The sequence below is a fragment of the Podarcis vaucheri genome, assembly GCF_965113315.1.
Source record: "Podarcis vaucheri genome assembly, chromosome: Z".
In the NCBI taxonomy this organism is placed as follows: domain Eukaryota; kingdom Metazoa; phylum Chordata; class Lepidosauria; order Squamata; family Lacertidae; genus Podarcis; species Podarcis vaucheri.
In genome coordinates, this window is record NC_138758.1 from 17,055,317 (window position 1) to 17,068,384 (window position 13,068).

At 42.2% G+C, this 13,068-nt stretch overlaps 1 long non-coding RNA gene across 1 annotated transcript; it reads right to left on the reverse strand.

Annotated features, from left to right (window-relative positions):
* Positions 1 to 1,751: 1,751 nt before the first annotated feature.
* On the reverse strand, positions 1,752 to 2,845 carry LOC309524195. Its single transcript, XR_014215851.1, has 2 exons — positions 2,774 to 2,845; positions 1,752 to 2,008 (listed from the first exon to the last, which is right to left on the reverse strand). It is a non-coding gene; the product is annotated as an uncharacterized lncRNA (long non-coding RNA).
* Positions 2,846 to 13,068: the final 10,223 nt, after the last annotated feature.

The following is a 13,068-nucleotide window of genomic DNA, read 5'->3' on the forward strand; positions in this document are numbered from 1 at the left end:
ATACCCAATTTCAACTAAAGCGTGGTGGGCTGACCTAAAACATTGGCTCAGGATTTCAGTGTTTGATTTAGGGAAGGGTTTGTACCAACCCCTGACCAATGAGGAATTTGTCAACAAATGGCAGAAAACCATGGCTAAAAAAGCCACCTCTATTGGCCTGTCACCCCCCCAACTGTATTACCTGGGTCATGAAGATGCCCTAAAGACGTTAAAGCAAAGATTATGGGATAATGCACACAGTGACTTGCGATCTCGAACACACGCAGTCTGTAGTCCGCTGGCAGTAGGAGTACAATGTGGGCATGTCTTTAAGTTAACATCTTACATTAAAAACCTGACAGTACCAAACTATTGAAGACTTTTCACCAAAGCCAGACTAAATGTCTTTCCTTCTGCAGTGTTGGATGGCAGGTTGAGAGGAGTTCCCTACCAGGACAGATTTTGTTTGTGTGCTCGAGATACTGATTCCATAAAACATATTTTGTTGCACTGTGCAAAATATGAGCAAGCCAGGCTGAACTGATATTACCCTTGCTGGTACCTTTCCTGGGAAAATCAGAGGCTCACTATGTCAGGTTCCTATTGGAAGACCGGACAAATGCTAGAACATTAGCAGTGGCCAAGTTTTTATCGGTGGTTGCAAGAACCAATGATCCCTATATTCTGAACAAAATGCTTGTTTAACCTGGAGGTAGGCTTTATGAATTGTGTGTTGCTTTGTAACGATTTGTTGGGTCTCTGGACCGTAATAAAGATTGATGATGATGATGAGATTGATGGTGATATTTCAACATTTTTTTTCAATTCATTATAAATCTTCTCCCAGAATTCTTTCACATTGGGACAGGCCCACCATGTATGATAAAAACTACCTTCCTCTTCTTTACATTTCCAACATAAATTATCACTCTTATGATAAATCTTTGCTAGTTTTACAGGGGTTAAGCACCATCTATACATCATTTTCACAACATTTCCCTTTAACATCATACATGCAGTGAACTTGACCCCTTTCCTCCACAACCTTTCCCAATCTTCAAACATTATGTTATGTCCCACATCTCTTGCTCAATCTATCATCACAGATTTAACTTGTTCATCCTTTGTATGCCACTCCAACAGTAAGTTATACATTTTGGACAAGATATTCAATGTTTTTGGCTTTGCCAAATATATCAGCACATAATTATTTCTGTCGACCAGAGATGTCTAGTCTGTCATCTTTCTCCCTGGAAGTCCTGAGCAGACAGCTAGTCTTTCCTAGCTGTGGTTCATTAGGGCCCCACCTTCTGTACCAGAGGAAAGATGCTTGTGGGCAGGCATCTTGCTGTTGTTGTTGTTATGCAGCTAATAAGCGAGAAGACTGCTAGGAGCAGCAACTCTCATCCTACCACTCTGGGAATTTTGTTTGGTCCAGCAGGGCACTGGGTGCCTATTCAAGCATGGGGGCAGAAGTGCATTTATTTTATCAATTTGGATGTACAGATATGAATATCAATAATACTTCCCAAAATGCTACAGAAATATGTAAAATGTAATAACTTTGAGCAATTTCATCAATTCCAATTTAGCCCTGTATCTTTAGTGACTGGTATGCTGAGGTAATATTGTAAGAGCAAATTTCAGAGATTAACTTCGAGTGGACTCTTTCAACAGTTTACTTCATTGCATGTTCTTGTATTTGTTTATTTAACAAAATTTATATACCATGTGATTATTTTCTTTTTCTTTTATTTTTCTACAAACAAACCTTTAAGTATCGTTCTACTATTATGCGGGAGAGTATTATTCATTTTCTCCACACAGTGGTTAATTTATCCAGTCCCTCCTTATCTCAAAATCTGCTAATTTAATTCCATGGATAAAAAGATGGAAGCTGAGATGCAGGGAATAGTAGAATGTGAAGGTCTTGAGAACAAGATGTGCTTGGATGGCAAAGCTATGCCACAGAAAATTCAGTCCATGGGGGGAACTGACAAGATTTTTCTTGGTGGTGGAGCTGCAGAATCTAACAAAGAAACAAAAACCATTTGTTAGTGACCAGAAGAATAAGGACAGTACTTCTGAACACAGCTGTACAGGAAGAGAGAAGTGACTATCAAGTATCAGCAAAGGGTAATCACAAATGGCAGAGCAGTGAGAATGGAATGGGAATGTGCCCGCCTCTCTGTCCACTGGGAATCTATTGATGCCCACTTTTATTTAACATCTTACAATAAGGAAATTAAACAGAAGAGGCAAGCAGTACCTTAATTGCATTTGGCACTGCAAATGCAAACAAGTTTTGTGGATTTATTAGTTTTAAAAAGAGCATATTTTAGAAGTGGAATAAACTGTCTCAAAACCAAACATTTTGAGATTATGTCTACACTACAACATTTATGTTGTATATGATTTTTATCTTTCGTATTCCTCAGCAGCTATGGATGCTTCTTGTGTTATTTGTTAGAGTAGAATGTTTGTTTATATTAATCAGTTAAAAATATGTTTAATTGACTACAAAGGCATCCTTAATTAATGAATGTACACACTTTTTTTAAAAAAAGCATTTTTTCAATATAAGTACTATAAAAACTGCAAATGGCAGGTACCATTTTTAAATTAAAAAACCCCATTCCCATATCTCTTTTGAGATGTCATCATCAGTGACAAACACCTTGATGCACGGCGTCAATGTATAATTCAGAGTTTTATAGAATAAGAGCTTTACTGAGTTAAAATAAACTTCTTCAGAAACAACATGTTTCCAAACAGTTTGACTGAGATTACGTACTGCTCACAACTGAGGCAGACTGACTCTGACTGAAATCTTACAGAGAACACACAGAGAAAATGGCTGCTAAGTCACAGTTAGCAATTAGGCCTGAATAACTTTAGTAGGCCCAAAAGATTGTGCAGTCCCAGTACTTCCCAGCCTACTTTGCTGCTTCTGCTGTCATGTGTCCTTATCACATGACACACATGTACCATAGGAGAACTACTGACATGACAGAAGGCCATATATTATGTAGTAGGACAGAGCTGAGGAACCAGATATTTTTGGACCCCAGCTCCCATAATCCCACATAGCCAGTAGCCAGGGATGACAGATGCTGTAGTCTAGCAACACATGGAGGACCACAGGCTCCATGTCACTATAGCAGGACTTATGACTGAGTAGGGATGGGGGAGAAATTCAATTCAGTTTGCATTTAAAGGTGAATCTATAAAAGTCACGCATTCTGCAACAAGAGGAGACACAGCCTGTGGTGATCACACAGGGTCCCCGGACGTTTAACGGTCTATTGATCCCTGTGCCACCACTGTGCTTGCTTCCCCGCTGCCACCAAGCAGTTACTCTCTGGCAAAACACTGAGTCCAGTCAGTTGTTAAAAGTGAACAACAACAACAAAAAAGGTTTATTTTACAAACATTAACAAGTTTATGGTTTCTCAGATAATATTCCTGTCAGTATCTTAACTTTAGTTTCTTTATTGGCCTATACCTTCCTAATACCTTCTGACTGATTATCTCAGCTGCTTGACTGACTCCTCTTAACAAATTCTCTCACTCTCTCACACCAGACTAGCCCAACCCACAAACTTATCTTCTCTGTCTCTTCTAACTCCAGACTGTCTTCTCAACAACTCTAACTCTCTAAAAAAGTATGTGTTTAAACCTTATACACAGTTAACTCTGCTCCCTGGGTTCCCATTGGTTAGTCATTTTACAATTAGTTAACTCTTTCCCTATAAACCCAGTATGATGTCACACACCTAGGAGGGCAAACGCCACACAGGCATTCTCTGGAATCAGCATTTATCCAAATTTTGAAATGCTGTTTTCCAGTTAGCTAATGTTTATGAATATATATATATATTAGGGGAAAGTGAGCATAAAAATGAATATATTATTTAATATAACATGCAAAAAGGCATATTATGAGAAAGTGCTTTGCAAAAATGTGCACATTAGTAAAAACTGCACATAAAAATGTGTTCATTAAGAGAAATTCATACCAAAATACTGATGAATCTTCAGAAGGATATTTTTAAAAGCATTCCCACATTGCTGCAGAAATGTGAAAAACTGAATTTAAGATTGGAAAAGTGAGAAACAGAGAAATGAAATTGTCAGATCCTTCCATCACTACTTCTCAGTGAATTTCCATAGGTTTGTGCTGTAACCTGGATAGTATAACTTGGCAGATTTGCTCAGAAATACTGGTAACTCTCATTACAATACAATGAGACTTGCTCCCAATAAAGTCTGCATTGTAGCCTAAGTTTTAATTGGGTGATAAACCTACTTTTTTGACATTTTGTGTCTAACTCAGTTCATCATCAATCTCATAAGAAATTGCAGAAAAATAAAGGGGCACATCATGGTCTAAAACTGAATTAAAGATAACCAACCATTAATTAATGAACCTGTATTTGGGGGGTGTGTGTGAAAAAATGTTTAAATGTTCACCCCATTTTTTAAAAAAAATGTTGCCATTTTTAAAAATTTCATTGCAATGTTTGGCCCACCTGTGTCGGAACACGTCTGTTTCATTTCCATTGCCTTAATAGTGCTGACATTCTCCACCCCGAAGCACAAATCTCACTAAACAAGGTACAATTGGATTTAAGAAGCATCTCTATCATAATGTATTCTCTTCTGCACACAACAGTGACTTATGTTAGGGATGCTAAGAAACAGACCCTTTGTTTTCCCCTGCAAAGAATAGTGTGGTTCCTAGACTATAATTGGATAGCTTGAGATGTTGACATTTTTCCCATTTTGACAGCCAGATCAATGTTATTGAAAGTGGTTTGTAGGCGTTCATGACAGGCTCAGGATTAATACTGCCAGCCTGTCTCAAAATGGCTGCTGTTTATAGGCAGGTGTGATGGACAGCAGAGCCAGACCAGAGTCTGATGATGCAGTCCCTCAGAAACTCTATCAGAATGTTGGAGCCTCTTGCTGACTGGTTACAAAGCCAGCTAACCACAAGTGGGGAGGAGCAGTAATCTGTGAGGGAGAATAAATGGAGCAGTTTCTGAGTGAGAGAGTTAGATAGGGACAGAGATAGTTTATTTTGAGATGGGAGATAGGAATTAGGATAGGATTTGACGGAGGGAGAACTACAGTGGTGCCTCGCAAGACGAAAAGAATCCGTTCCGTGATTCTCTTCGTCTAGCGGTTTTTTCGTCTTGCGAAGCAAGCCCATTGACGGATTAGCGGATTAGCGCTATTAGCGGCTTTTAGCGGCTTATCTGCTGATCGGATCAGCTGATAAGCGGCTTAGCGGCTTAGAAAAAGGGGGGGAGGAAAAAAAAAAGCAGGAACTCGCAAGACATTGTCGTCTTGCGAAGCAAGCCCATAGGAGATTCGTTTTGCGAAGCACCTCCAAAACGGAAAACTCTTTCGTCTAGCGAGTTTTCCGTCTTGCGAGGCATTCGTCTTGTGGGGCACCACTGTAGTTTTGATTTGAGTTGAACATCCACTCTGAGGAGACTATCTACAGCAAGAGGAAAGGGCATTGCACCTTATGTAGGAAGACTGGGTTGAGTACAGACAGGAATTAACTGGAGGGCTGAGTCTGAGCTGGGAGAGGTAGAAGTTGTGGGAATACAGGCTACCTGGGTCTCATTACAGCCAGGAGGGGAGAGTTCTTCTAAGCAAAGAACACTCCCCAACCCAGTGGCGTAGGGAGGGCAGTGACAAAATGGCGGAAATATAACTTCCGCACCCACCGCACGCCCCTTCCTACACCACTGCAGGAGCACTCTCCCCTTGAGTGATTTCCAGAAAGAAGAAGAAGAAGAAGAGTTTGGATTTGATATCCCGCCTTTCACTCCCCTTCAGGAGTCTCAAAGCGGCTAACATTCTCCTTTCCCTTCCTCCCCCACAACAAACACTCTGTGAGGTGAGTGGGGCTGAGAGACTTCAGAGAAGTGTGACTGGCCCAAGGTCACCCAGCAGCTGCATGTGGAGGAGCGGGGGGAGGAGCGGGGAATCGAACCCGGTTCACCAGATTACGAGACTACCGCTCTTAACCACTACACCACACTGGCTCTCGAAGCATTGCTGCCTCCAACTTTGCAGGCTAATAGCCTTCAACAGCCCCCTTCTCCTTGAATCTGCCCTATCCGGAGGCATAGCTAGGTGAGGCAGGGGGCACTGGGAGGCTACGCGTCTCTCCTGAGGGGGAGGTGATGGGCAAGTTCCACACTGCTTTTTCGAGCAGCGCAGGGCTTGCATCTGCCCACTGCCTCAGCCACCCTACAGCTGAGGGGGAGGCTGCAGAGAGGCTCGACGCAGTGCACCCTTCCTTGGCTCGCCCTGCCCCCATGGGGTTTGTAGCCTTTGCTAGATTAGGCCTTACTTGATAAAAAAAAGTAACACTCATCCCATCAAAGGCAGAGAACCCTAACCATTATACTTCCTTGGAAAACATGCCTAAGAACGGAATTCTTGCTTGTGTGAGGCTAGGGAGCACACAAGACAAATTTTGTAGGGGTGACTCCAACATTGTGGAACTTTAATATTTAATATTCCAGTCAATATCTGCTAGATCCTTTCGGTTCTCACATTCAAGTAGGCTTTTAGACCTCACCTTTAAAAAAGAAGAAAAAGTTTTGCCTTTCCTTAAGAGTGTTTAAGTTTGAAGTCCTTCATAAGATTTCACTTACGGTGATCTAATTCAGTTTCTCTCATGCTGTTTCTGTCTACTGTTCTGTTGCTTTTACTTCTCTCTGTACATACCTCTGAGAGGGTTTGTCTCACGGGGGGGGGGGGAGACTAATAAATAGCTATAATTAAACTATAACCATATAGCCAGCCAGCTAGACCGTTTGGGAGGAAGGGTGGGATGGAGATTAAACAAACAAACAAACAAACAAACAAACAATGTGGAAATTCCAGTTCTGGCCCTACAGGAAGAGTTACAGTATACCAGGCAACCTTCTGTAGGCCATATGTCAGAGATGGGCAGGGGAATTACCTTTGACTCTCATACCACCACCCCATCCTCCATCCAGGAAAACAAGAAGCATTATCAGAGTTGAAGGATGCATTCCAGTCAGCCGAAAACAATCAAGGAAGTTGCAAAGAACAGCTGATCAGGTGTGCAGCCTGGGGAGAGGAGGGTAGAATATGAGGGTCAGACAGAGATACCTGGAGGGCTACATTTGACGCATGGCCTAAGGTTTTCCACCCCTGCAGGATATATTTAACCAAAAGCACCTTGTAATCAGTCTTGTACAATTTTGAGGCGCTTTATACGGGAAAGAAGACATACAAAGAAAGACTCTCCTTCCTATGTGGGCAAGGAATAGAGGGTTTTCTTTCTCTTTTATCCCCCTTGCTCGCTCGCTTCCCTCCCACATCAGAATGCCTCTATGCACCTGTGGAAACCTGATTGTCTCCAGTGTCCTGCGGGTTAATCAGAAATGGCACCAAATTATTTGGGGTTTGCTTCCTTGAAATTAAAAACTCTTGTCAGAAAAATGTTCCACCACCCTACATTAAAGACAGTCATTAAAGCTTGTATAACCTTTCCCTGTAAGCAGTAATGAAAAGTGTTTGGCAGTTCTGGGTTCAGTTGGTTTATTCATGCATCTGAGCCTTTTTCAAATGCTTGTGCTGCTGCTGCTTCTTCCTCTTCCTCTTCTTCTTCTTCTTCTTTTGTCAACTCCCTTTCATACCCTTATAGCTATAACATATTCTGGGCTGTCTTTCTCAGAAAATCCCCCCTATAAGATCTTAAGAGCCTGAGCTCATGACATTAATATAGTCAAAGATGAAAATATAGCTTCATGATCATTTTATTTCCCCTACTGCTTTTATCTGTATGGAGAGGGCGGGGGGATTGGAAGCATTGTAGCACCCACAACAGGAGAAATTATGTCACTTTATCTCTGAAAAGTGCACAGCTGACTGACTGAATAACCTGCACAGATAATATGCTAATAAAATGTATCTGGACTGCATAAAATTGGATTGGCCATAAACGAAACAGCTTCCTGAAGGAAAGACGGGGGGGGGGGGAGAGAGAAAGAGACTTGGCTTTGCACAAGACTCTCTATGCAAGACTCCCTTCCACCTTCACATAAGAAGAAATTCATTGTAATTAAAATAAAAATGAAAGCTTTCCAGTATCTTTTCCACAGAGAGTTTATCAAGGCAATAGTCGACCTAGTTGAAGCCTGGCAATTTGTACCCAATAATATATTTATGCAAATATGTCTATTATTTCCCCAAGCAGGAAGAGGCATGCCTTTTTATTGCATTTCTCCCTCCTCTCTTCTTTTCATAATAAAAATGCATAGGTAATGAATAATCTCTGGATTTGGAGACGAGATAATTTAAATTATCTGGTGTTTAGCAGTTAAGGTGGTTTAAAGGTTAAGGGTGGTTTGAGCTGGGAATTAAAGCAGTCACTATTTTGCTGTTTTGAGATCGGTTTGGAAGAATGATAGGTTTCCTCCTGGAGAGGCATAGAAACATATATCTTTCTACAATATATTACCTCTCCTCACCTGTATTACTCCTCCCCACCCTCTGCACAACAGGGGTAAGGCAGCTGTGCACCCAGCAAGGGGAGAGGTGCAGACACGTATCAATGGCCTTGAGCAGTTCAATAAGTCATGCAGGCCTCATGCAGTGTAGCCAATGAGGAGGCAAAAATTGTCTTGTTTAGAGGGCCAGGTCCAACTGATCCGCAAAGAGCCCCAGTTGCAGCAGAAATACCAGGAGCTCAATTTGATCTCCCAGTTATTCCTAAGTAGCCTTGTCCTTACCTGCCTGAAGTCATATGTGATGTCAGGTGTGGGGAGAAATGGCCTGCTGGGCCAGATTGACCCAGGAGCTAGAGGCTTCCAGCCCCTGTTTTAGAACTAAGTAGAAATTTGTTGCCTGCATCCTGCATCAGCCTTTGGGTATGTGACTTTCTGCCCCATACCTTGCACTGTTGGGTTGATAAAGTGGAAATCCCTTGCTATTGAGACTCTGGAAACAGTGATGTTAATATAGTGAAGAGGTGCAGAACTTTTCCATCCTGAGAGATACATTCCCTACATCCAGGGGCTACATACTAAGTGGGGGAAAAACAGGAATCCAAGGAAACAGAATAGTCACAGGAAATGTCAGACTCCAACCCACATAGAACTAAGTCCAGTGCCACCTATTACAGCCACTATGGCTACCACACTTAACTATGGTAGGCACTCAAGCACTGCCCACTCCAGAAAAGGGACAAAAGAGGATACACGGTTGCCTACTATAGCTGTGTGCGTACACTAAGGTATTAACAGCTGGTGAACAATGTCAAGGTCTCTGTTCTCCCTTCTTAATTTTTTTTTACTTTAAAACCAGTCTTGAACTGGGCAGATCTTCACAGTGAAGGCTCCTTCACACAGAAGCCCTACAGACAGACAGTTTACCAAAGACTGCCATCTATTTGTAGTGCTAAGACACACAACCATCTTATGTTAAGGTGTAGAATGGCACTATCCAGACTCAATGAGAGGCAGGCCTTTGCCTGCTTTCATAGCCTTGCCCAAGCCATGAGCTAGACCTGCCCCACAAACATCTACATATTCCAGTCTCACTTAATGAGGGCTTGAACCTCACATTTATTCCAACTCTCTTGTTTTCCATTCCCACTCCCTGGTAAATCACCTGGTCCCGTGGAGACTGGTCTATCCAAGCAAATGGGGCACTGTCCCACCAACCTCATTCTGCCCTCAGTTAGCCTCTATTTCCAAATGCCTGCTTCTTACTTAAAAGTTGAAGGTTTGGCCATTAGTTGTCTCTGGCTGTCATTAGCTTTGACTCCACCTTCTGTTTGTTGCCTGCCTTCTGTCCTACTAGTTCCAATGGGCACCAGCCATCATTGACTAGGGTAAGGATTGACAAAGGGGTGTTTTTAATTTGTTTATGTGTACACCATTATTCCGTTTGGAGAGGAAACCTCTATGCTGGTCATCAATATCCTTCAAGGCTATTGCCATCCCTTTTTATTGTTCTTCATTTTTCAACCCAACATGGATTATGTAGCCCTCCAAACAGTAGAGGACCGCCCTCTGTAAAATAGGGCACACGTGCCCTAATAAGGCCACAATGAAATGCATGTTCTGCCATAACAACCAGAGACTGAAGTGACCTTTGTTGTAAGAATAGGAATTTTGTAAGCAAATAAAAGAATATCCACATGTGAAATATTAAAGGTGATGACCTCCAACACTCTTCATTCCAGTAAGTCCCACCAAAGCAGTGCTGATAAACACATAATTCTCTATTTAATCTCACTGAAGTGGGCCTAACTGGGAATAATTTTTTAGTCGGCCTTGGGAGATCTGCAAGCAAACGCTTCATCCAGATGGAGCAGTTTTATCAGTAGGAATGCAGGAGATGGGATAATTTGACATCCTGCCTAACTTTTATCTGCTCTCCCCTCTTCAGGCCCTAATGGATCATTTCCTGCCAGGGAGGCTGCCAAGAGCACAGAAATATTTTAGTTATCTGAATGAACCTCATGGCAGTTGATCAGAGACTTCTCCATTGATTTGTGGCTACCAAGGACCCATCTTGCTCCATTTCATTCCATGTGGCAATAAAACTGAAATAGATTCAGAGTATCAAAACCCAGAGCAGTTGCCTAACAATACAAGGATTTCTGTCGCAGGAGATTAATTGTAATGAGATTCTTGCATGATAAAGCAAGGTCCTCTTAAAACCACTAAAAGTGGGGGAGGCTCACAAATCTATGCTGGGAAATAGATGTTCCTAGGATAAAAAGGTGTACAGAAACTTTTCCTGAAACTTTTTATATACCCAGAATCCACTTTATCCATTGTCAAAAGCCCTTGTCAAGTGTTGAAGCCTCATGTGACAAGGAGGAGTGAGGAAAACTCTGTTGGTCCCACTCAGGGCCAGCCCTGCCGCTAGGCAAAGTTGAGGCAGCTGCAACATCCTGGAAGTCAGATCTGTATGTGCCACATTCCCTACCATACATTCCCTTAACCTAGCCTGTTGCCCTGAGGTGCAGTGGAATACATTGTTTTGTCACCAGTAACTTTCTTCTTCTTCTTGATTGCGTGTGTATTTTAAAGATGCAAATATATCAACCTTGTGCAAATTACACATTTTAAATGTTGGCATCTCTGAATTATCTCAGACTTCAGGACAAAAAACATGAGTGACATGGAAAAAAGGCAGAACTTCCAAATGGGAAGAGAAGAACAAGGGAAAGAAGATAAAGATATACCAAATGGAGTGAATGGACCATAAAATGGCAAAAAGACTGGTTCTCAAAACAGTTTTCTTAATGGAACTCCATTACAGAAGGAAGAATAATAATAAAACCATGCTCTAACCAACTCAGCTAACCAGGAAGGCTATCTGCAAGGCCACTTGTTTCCTGACCCCTTGTTATAGTTTTGTCTCCAAGAGCTAAGGCACATGTTCAGGGAAGTTTTTAATATGTAACACTGTACTGTTTTTAACACTTTTTAAAAATATGTAACACTACTGTTTTTAACACTTGATTGGGAGCCGCCCAGAGTGGCTGGGGAAACTCAGCCAGATGGGGCAGGGTATAAACAATAAATTATTATTATTATTATTATTATTATTATTATTATTATTATTATTATTATTATTATTTTATAGTCAGTCACAACATGTGTTACCCATATCTTCCCTGTACACGGCCCACAAAAGCTATCTGTGGACAAACGCCAGCTCCCTCGGCCTAAAAATGGAGATGAGCACCCCATAGTCGAATTTTACAAGACGTAACCATCCAGGAGTCCTTTACCTTTACTTTTATTTTTTGCTTCCATTTTAATGAGGGAACAGAAATATGTGAAAAGCAATGTTGTCCAATGATATTTGATAATGTTTCATACCAGCAAGGGAAAACATTAAATTTAGGGAAGCTTTTAATGTTTGACGAACCATTGTATTTTAAGATATTGTTGGAGGCCGCCCAGAGTTTTAATGCCCATGTTTTAATGTACCTTTAATATGTTTTAATATAAAAGGTTCAAGAAGGATCCTTCGTGTGAGGGCCTGCCTGGTGTCAGCCTGTGTGTAGTTCAGATTCAGGAGTTTGATTGCATTTCCTGCCCTTTGGGGGCAGAGTGCTCTGGGTCAGAGCTGGCCACACCTCCTTGCAGGCATGCCTTAAACCAGGGGTTGGCAAGGTTTACCTCGCCTGGGCCGGTTCAGTCCTGTGGAGGTCCTTCCATGAGCCAGATTACGCACGCGCTCATGCATGTGCAGCCACAATTTCCGGTGTCAGCGTCTGCGCAGACACAATTTTCAGCACCGTGGAAGCGAGTCCCCACACCGTGCTGCGCTGGTTTAGTGCAGCAAGTGGGGACTCGCAAAGCTGGAATCTCAGTTCAGGGGCAGCTCGTTGGCCCGTTAAACGACCCCCATGGGCTGCTTGGAAGCCGCCCAGAGTAGCTGGGAAACCCCGCCAGATGGGCAGGGTACAAAGAATAAATCATACAATGTTTTTAAATAAATAAAAAAAACCCCCTAGTTTAACCCATGGTAACATTAACACTGTATGCAGCAATGGGTTCCTTACATATCCTTATGTATTTATTTAAAATATTTGTACTTCTCCTCTCCTTTCCTTTCCTTCTGAAAAGTTCAAGGCAGTTAACAAAAAATAAGAAAATCAAGCCATAATTTAGCAATTTAATATATTTGTTGGAAAAGCAGCAGCAAGAAAAGCAACTTATCTCAAAAAGCTACGAGGAAGAGCCTTCTTCTGGGGCCTTCCTGGTGTCAGCCTGTGTGTAGTTCAGATTCAGGAGTTTGGTTGCATTTCCTGCCCTTTGGGGGCAGAGTGCTCTGGGTCAGAGCTGGCCACACCTCCTTGCAGGCATGCCTTAGACCAGGGGTTGGCAAGGCTTACCTCGCCTGGACCAGGTTCCGTCCTGTGGAGGTCCTTCCGTGAGGCAGATTACGCACGCGCTCATGCATGTGCAGCCACAATTTCCGGTGTTAGCGTCTGCGCAGACGCGATTTTCGGCACCGTGGAAGCGAGTCCCCACACCGTGCTGCGCTGGTTTAGTGCAGCAA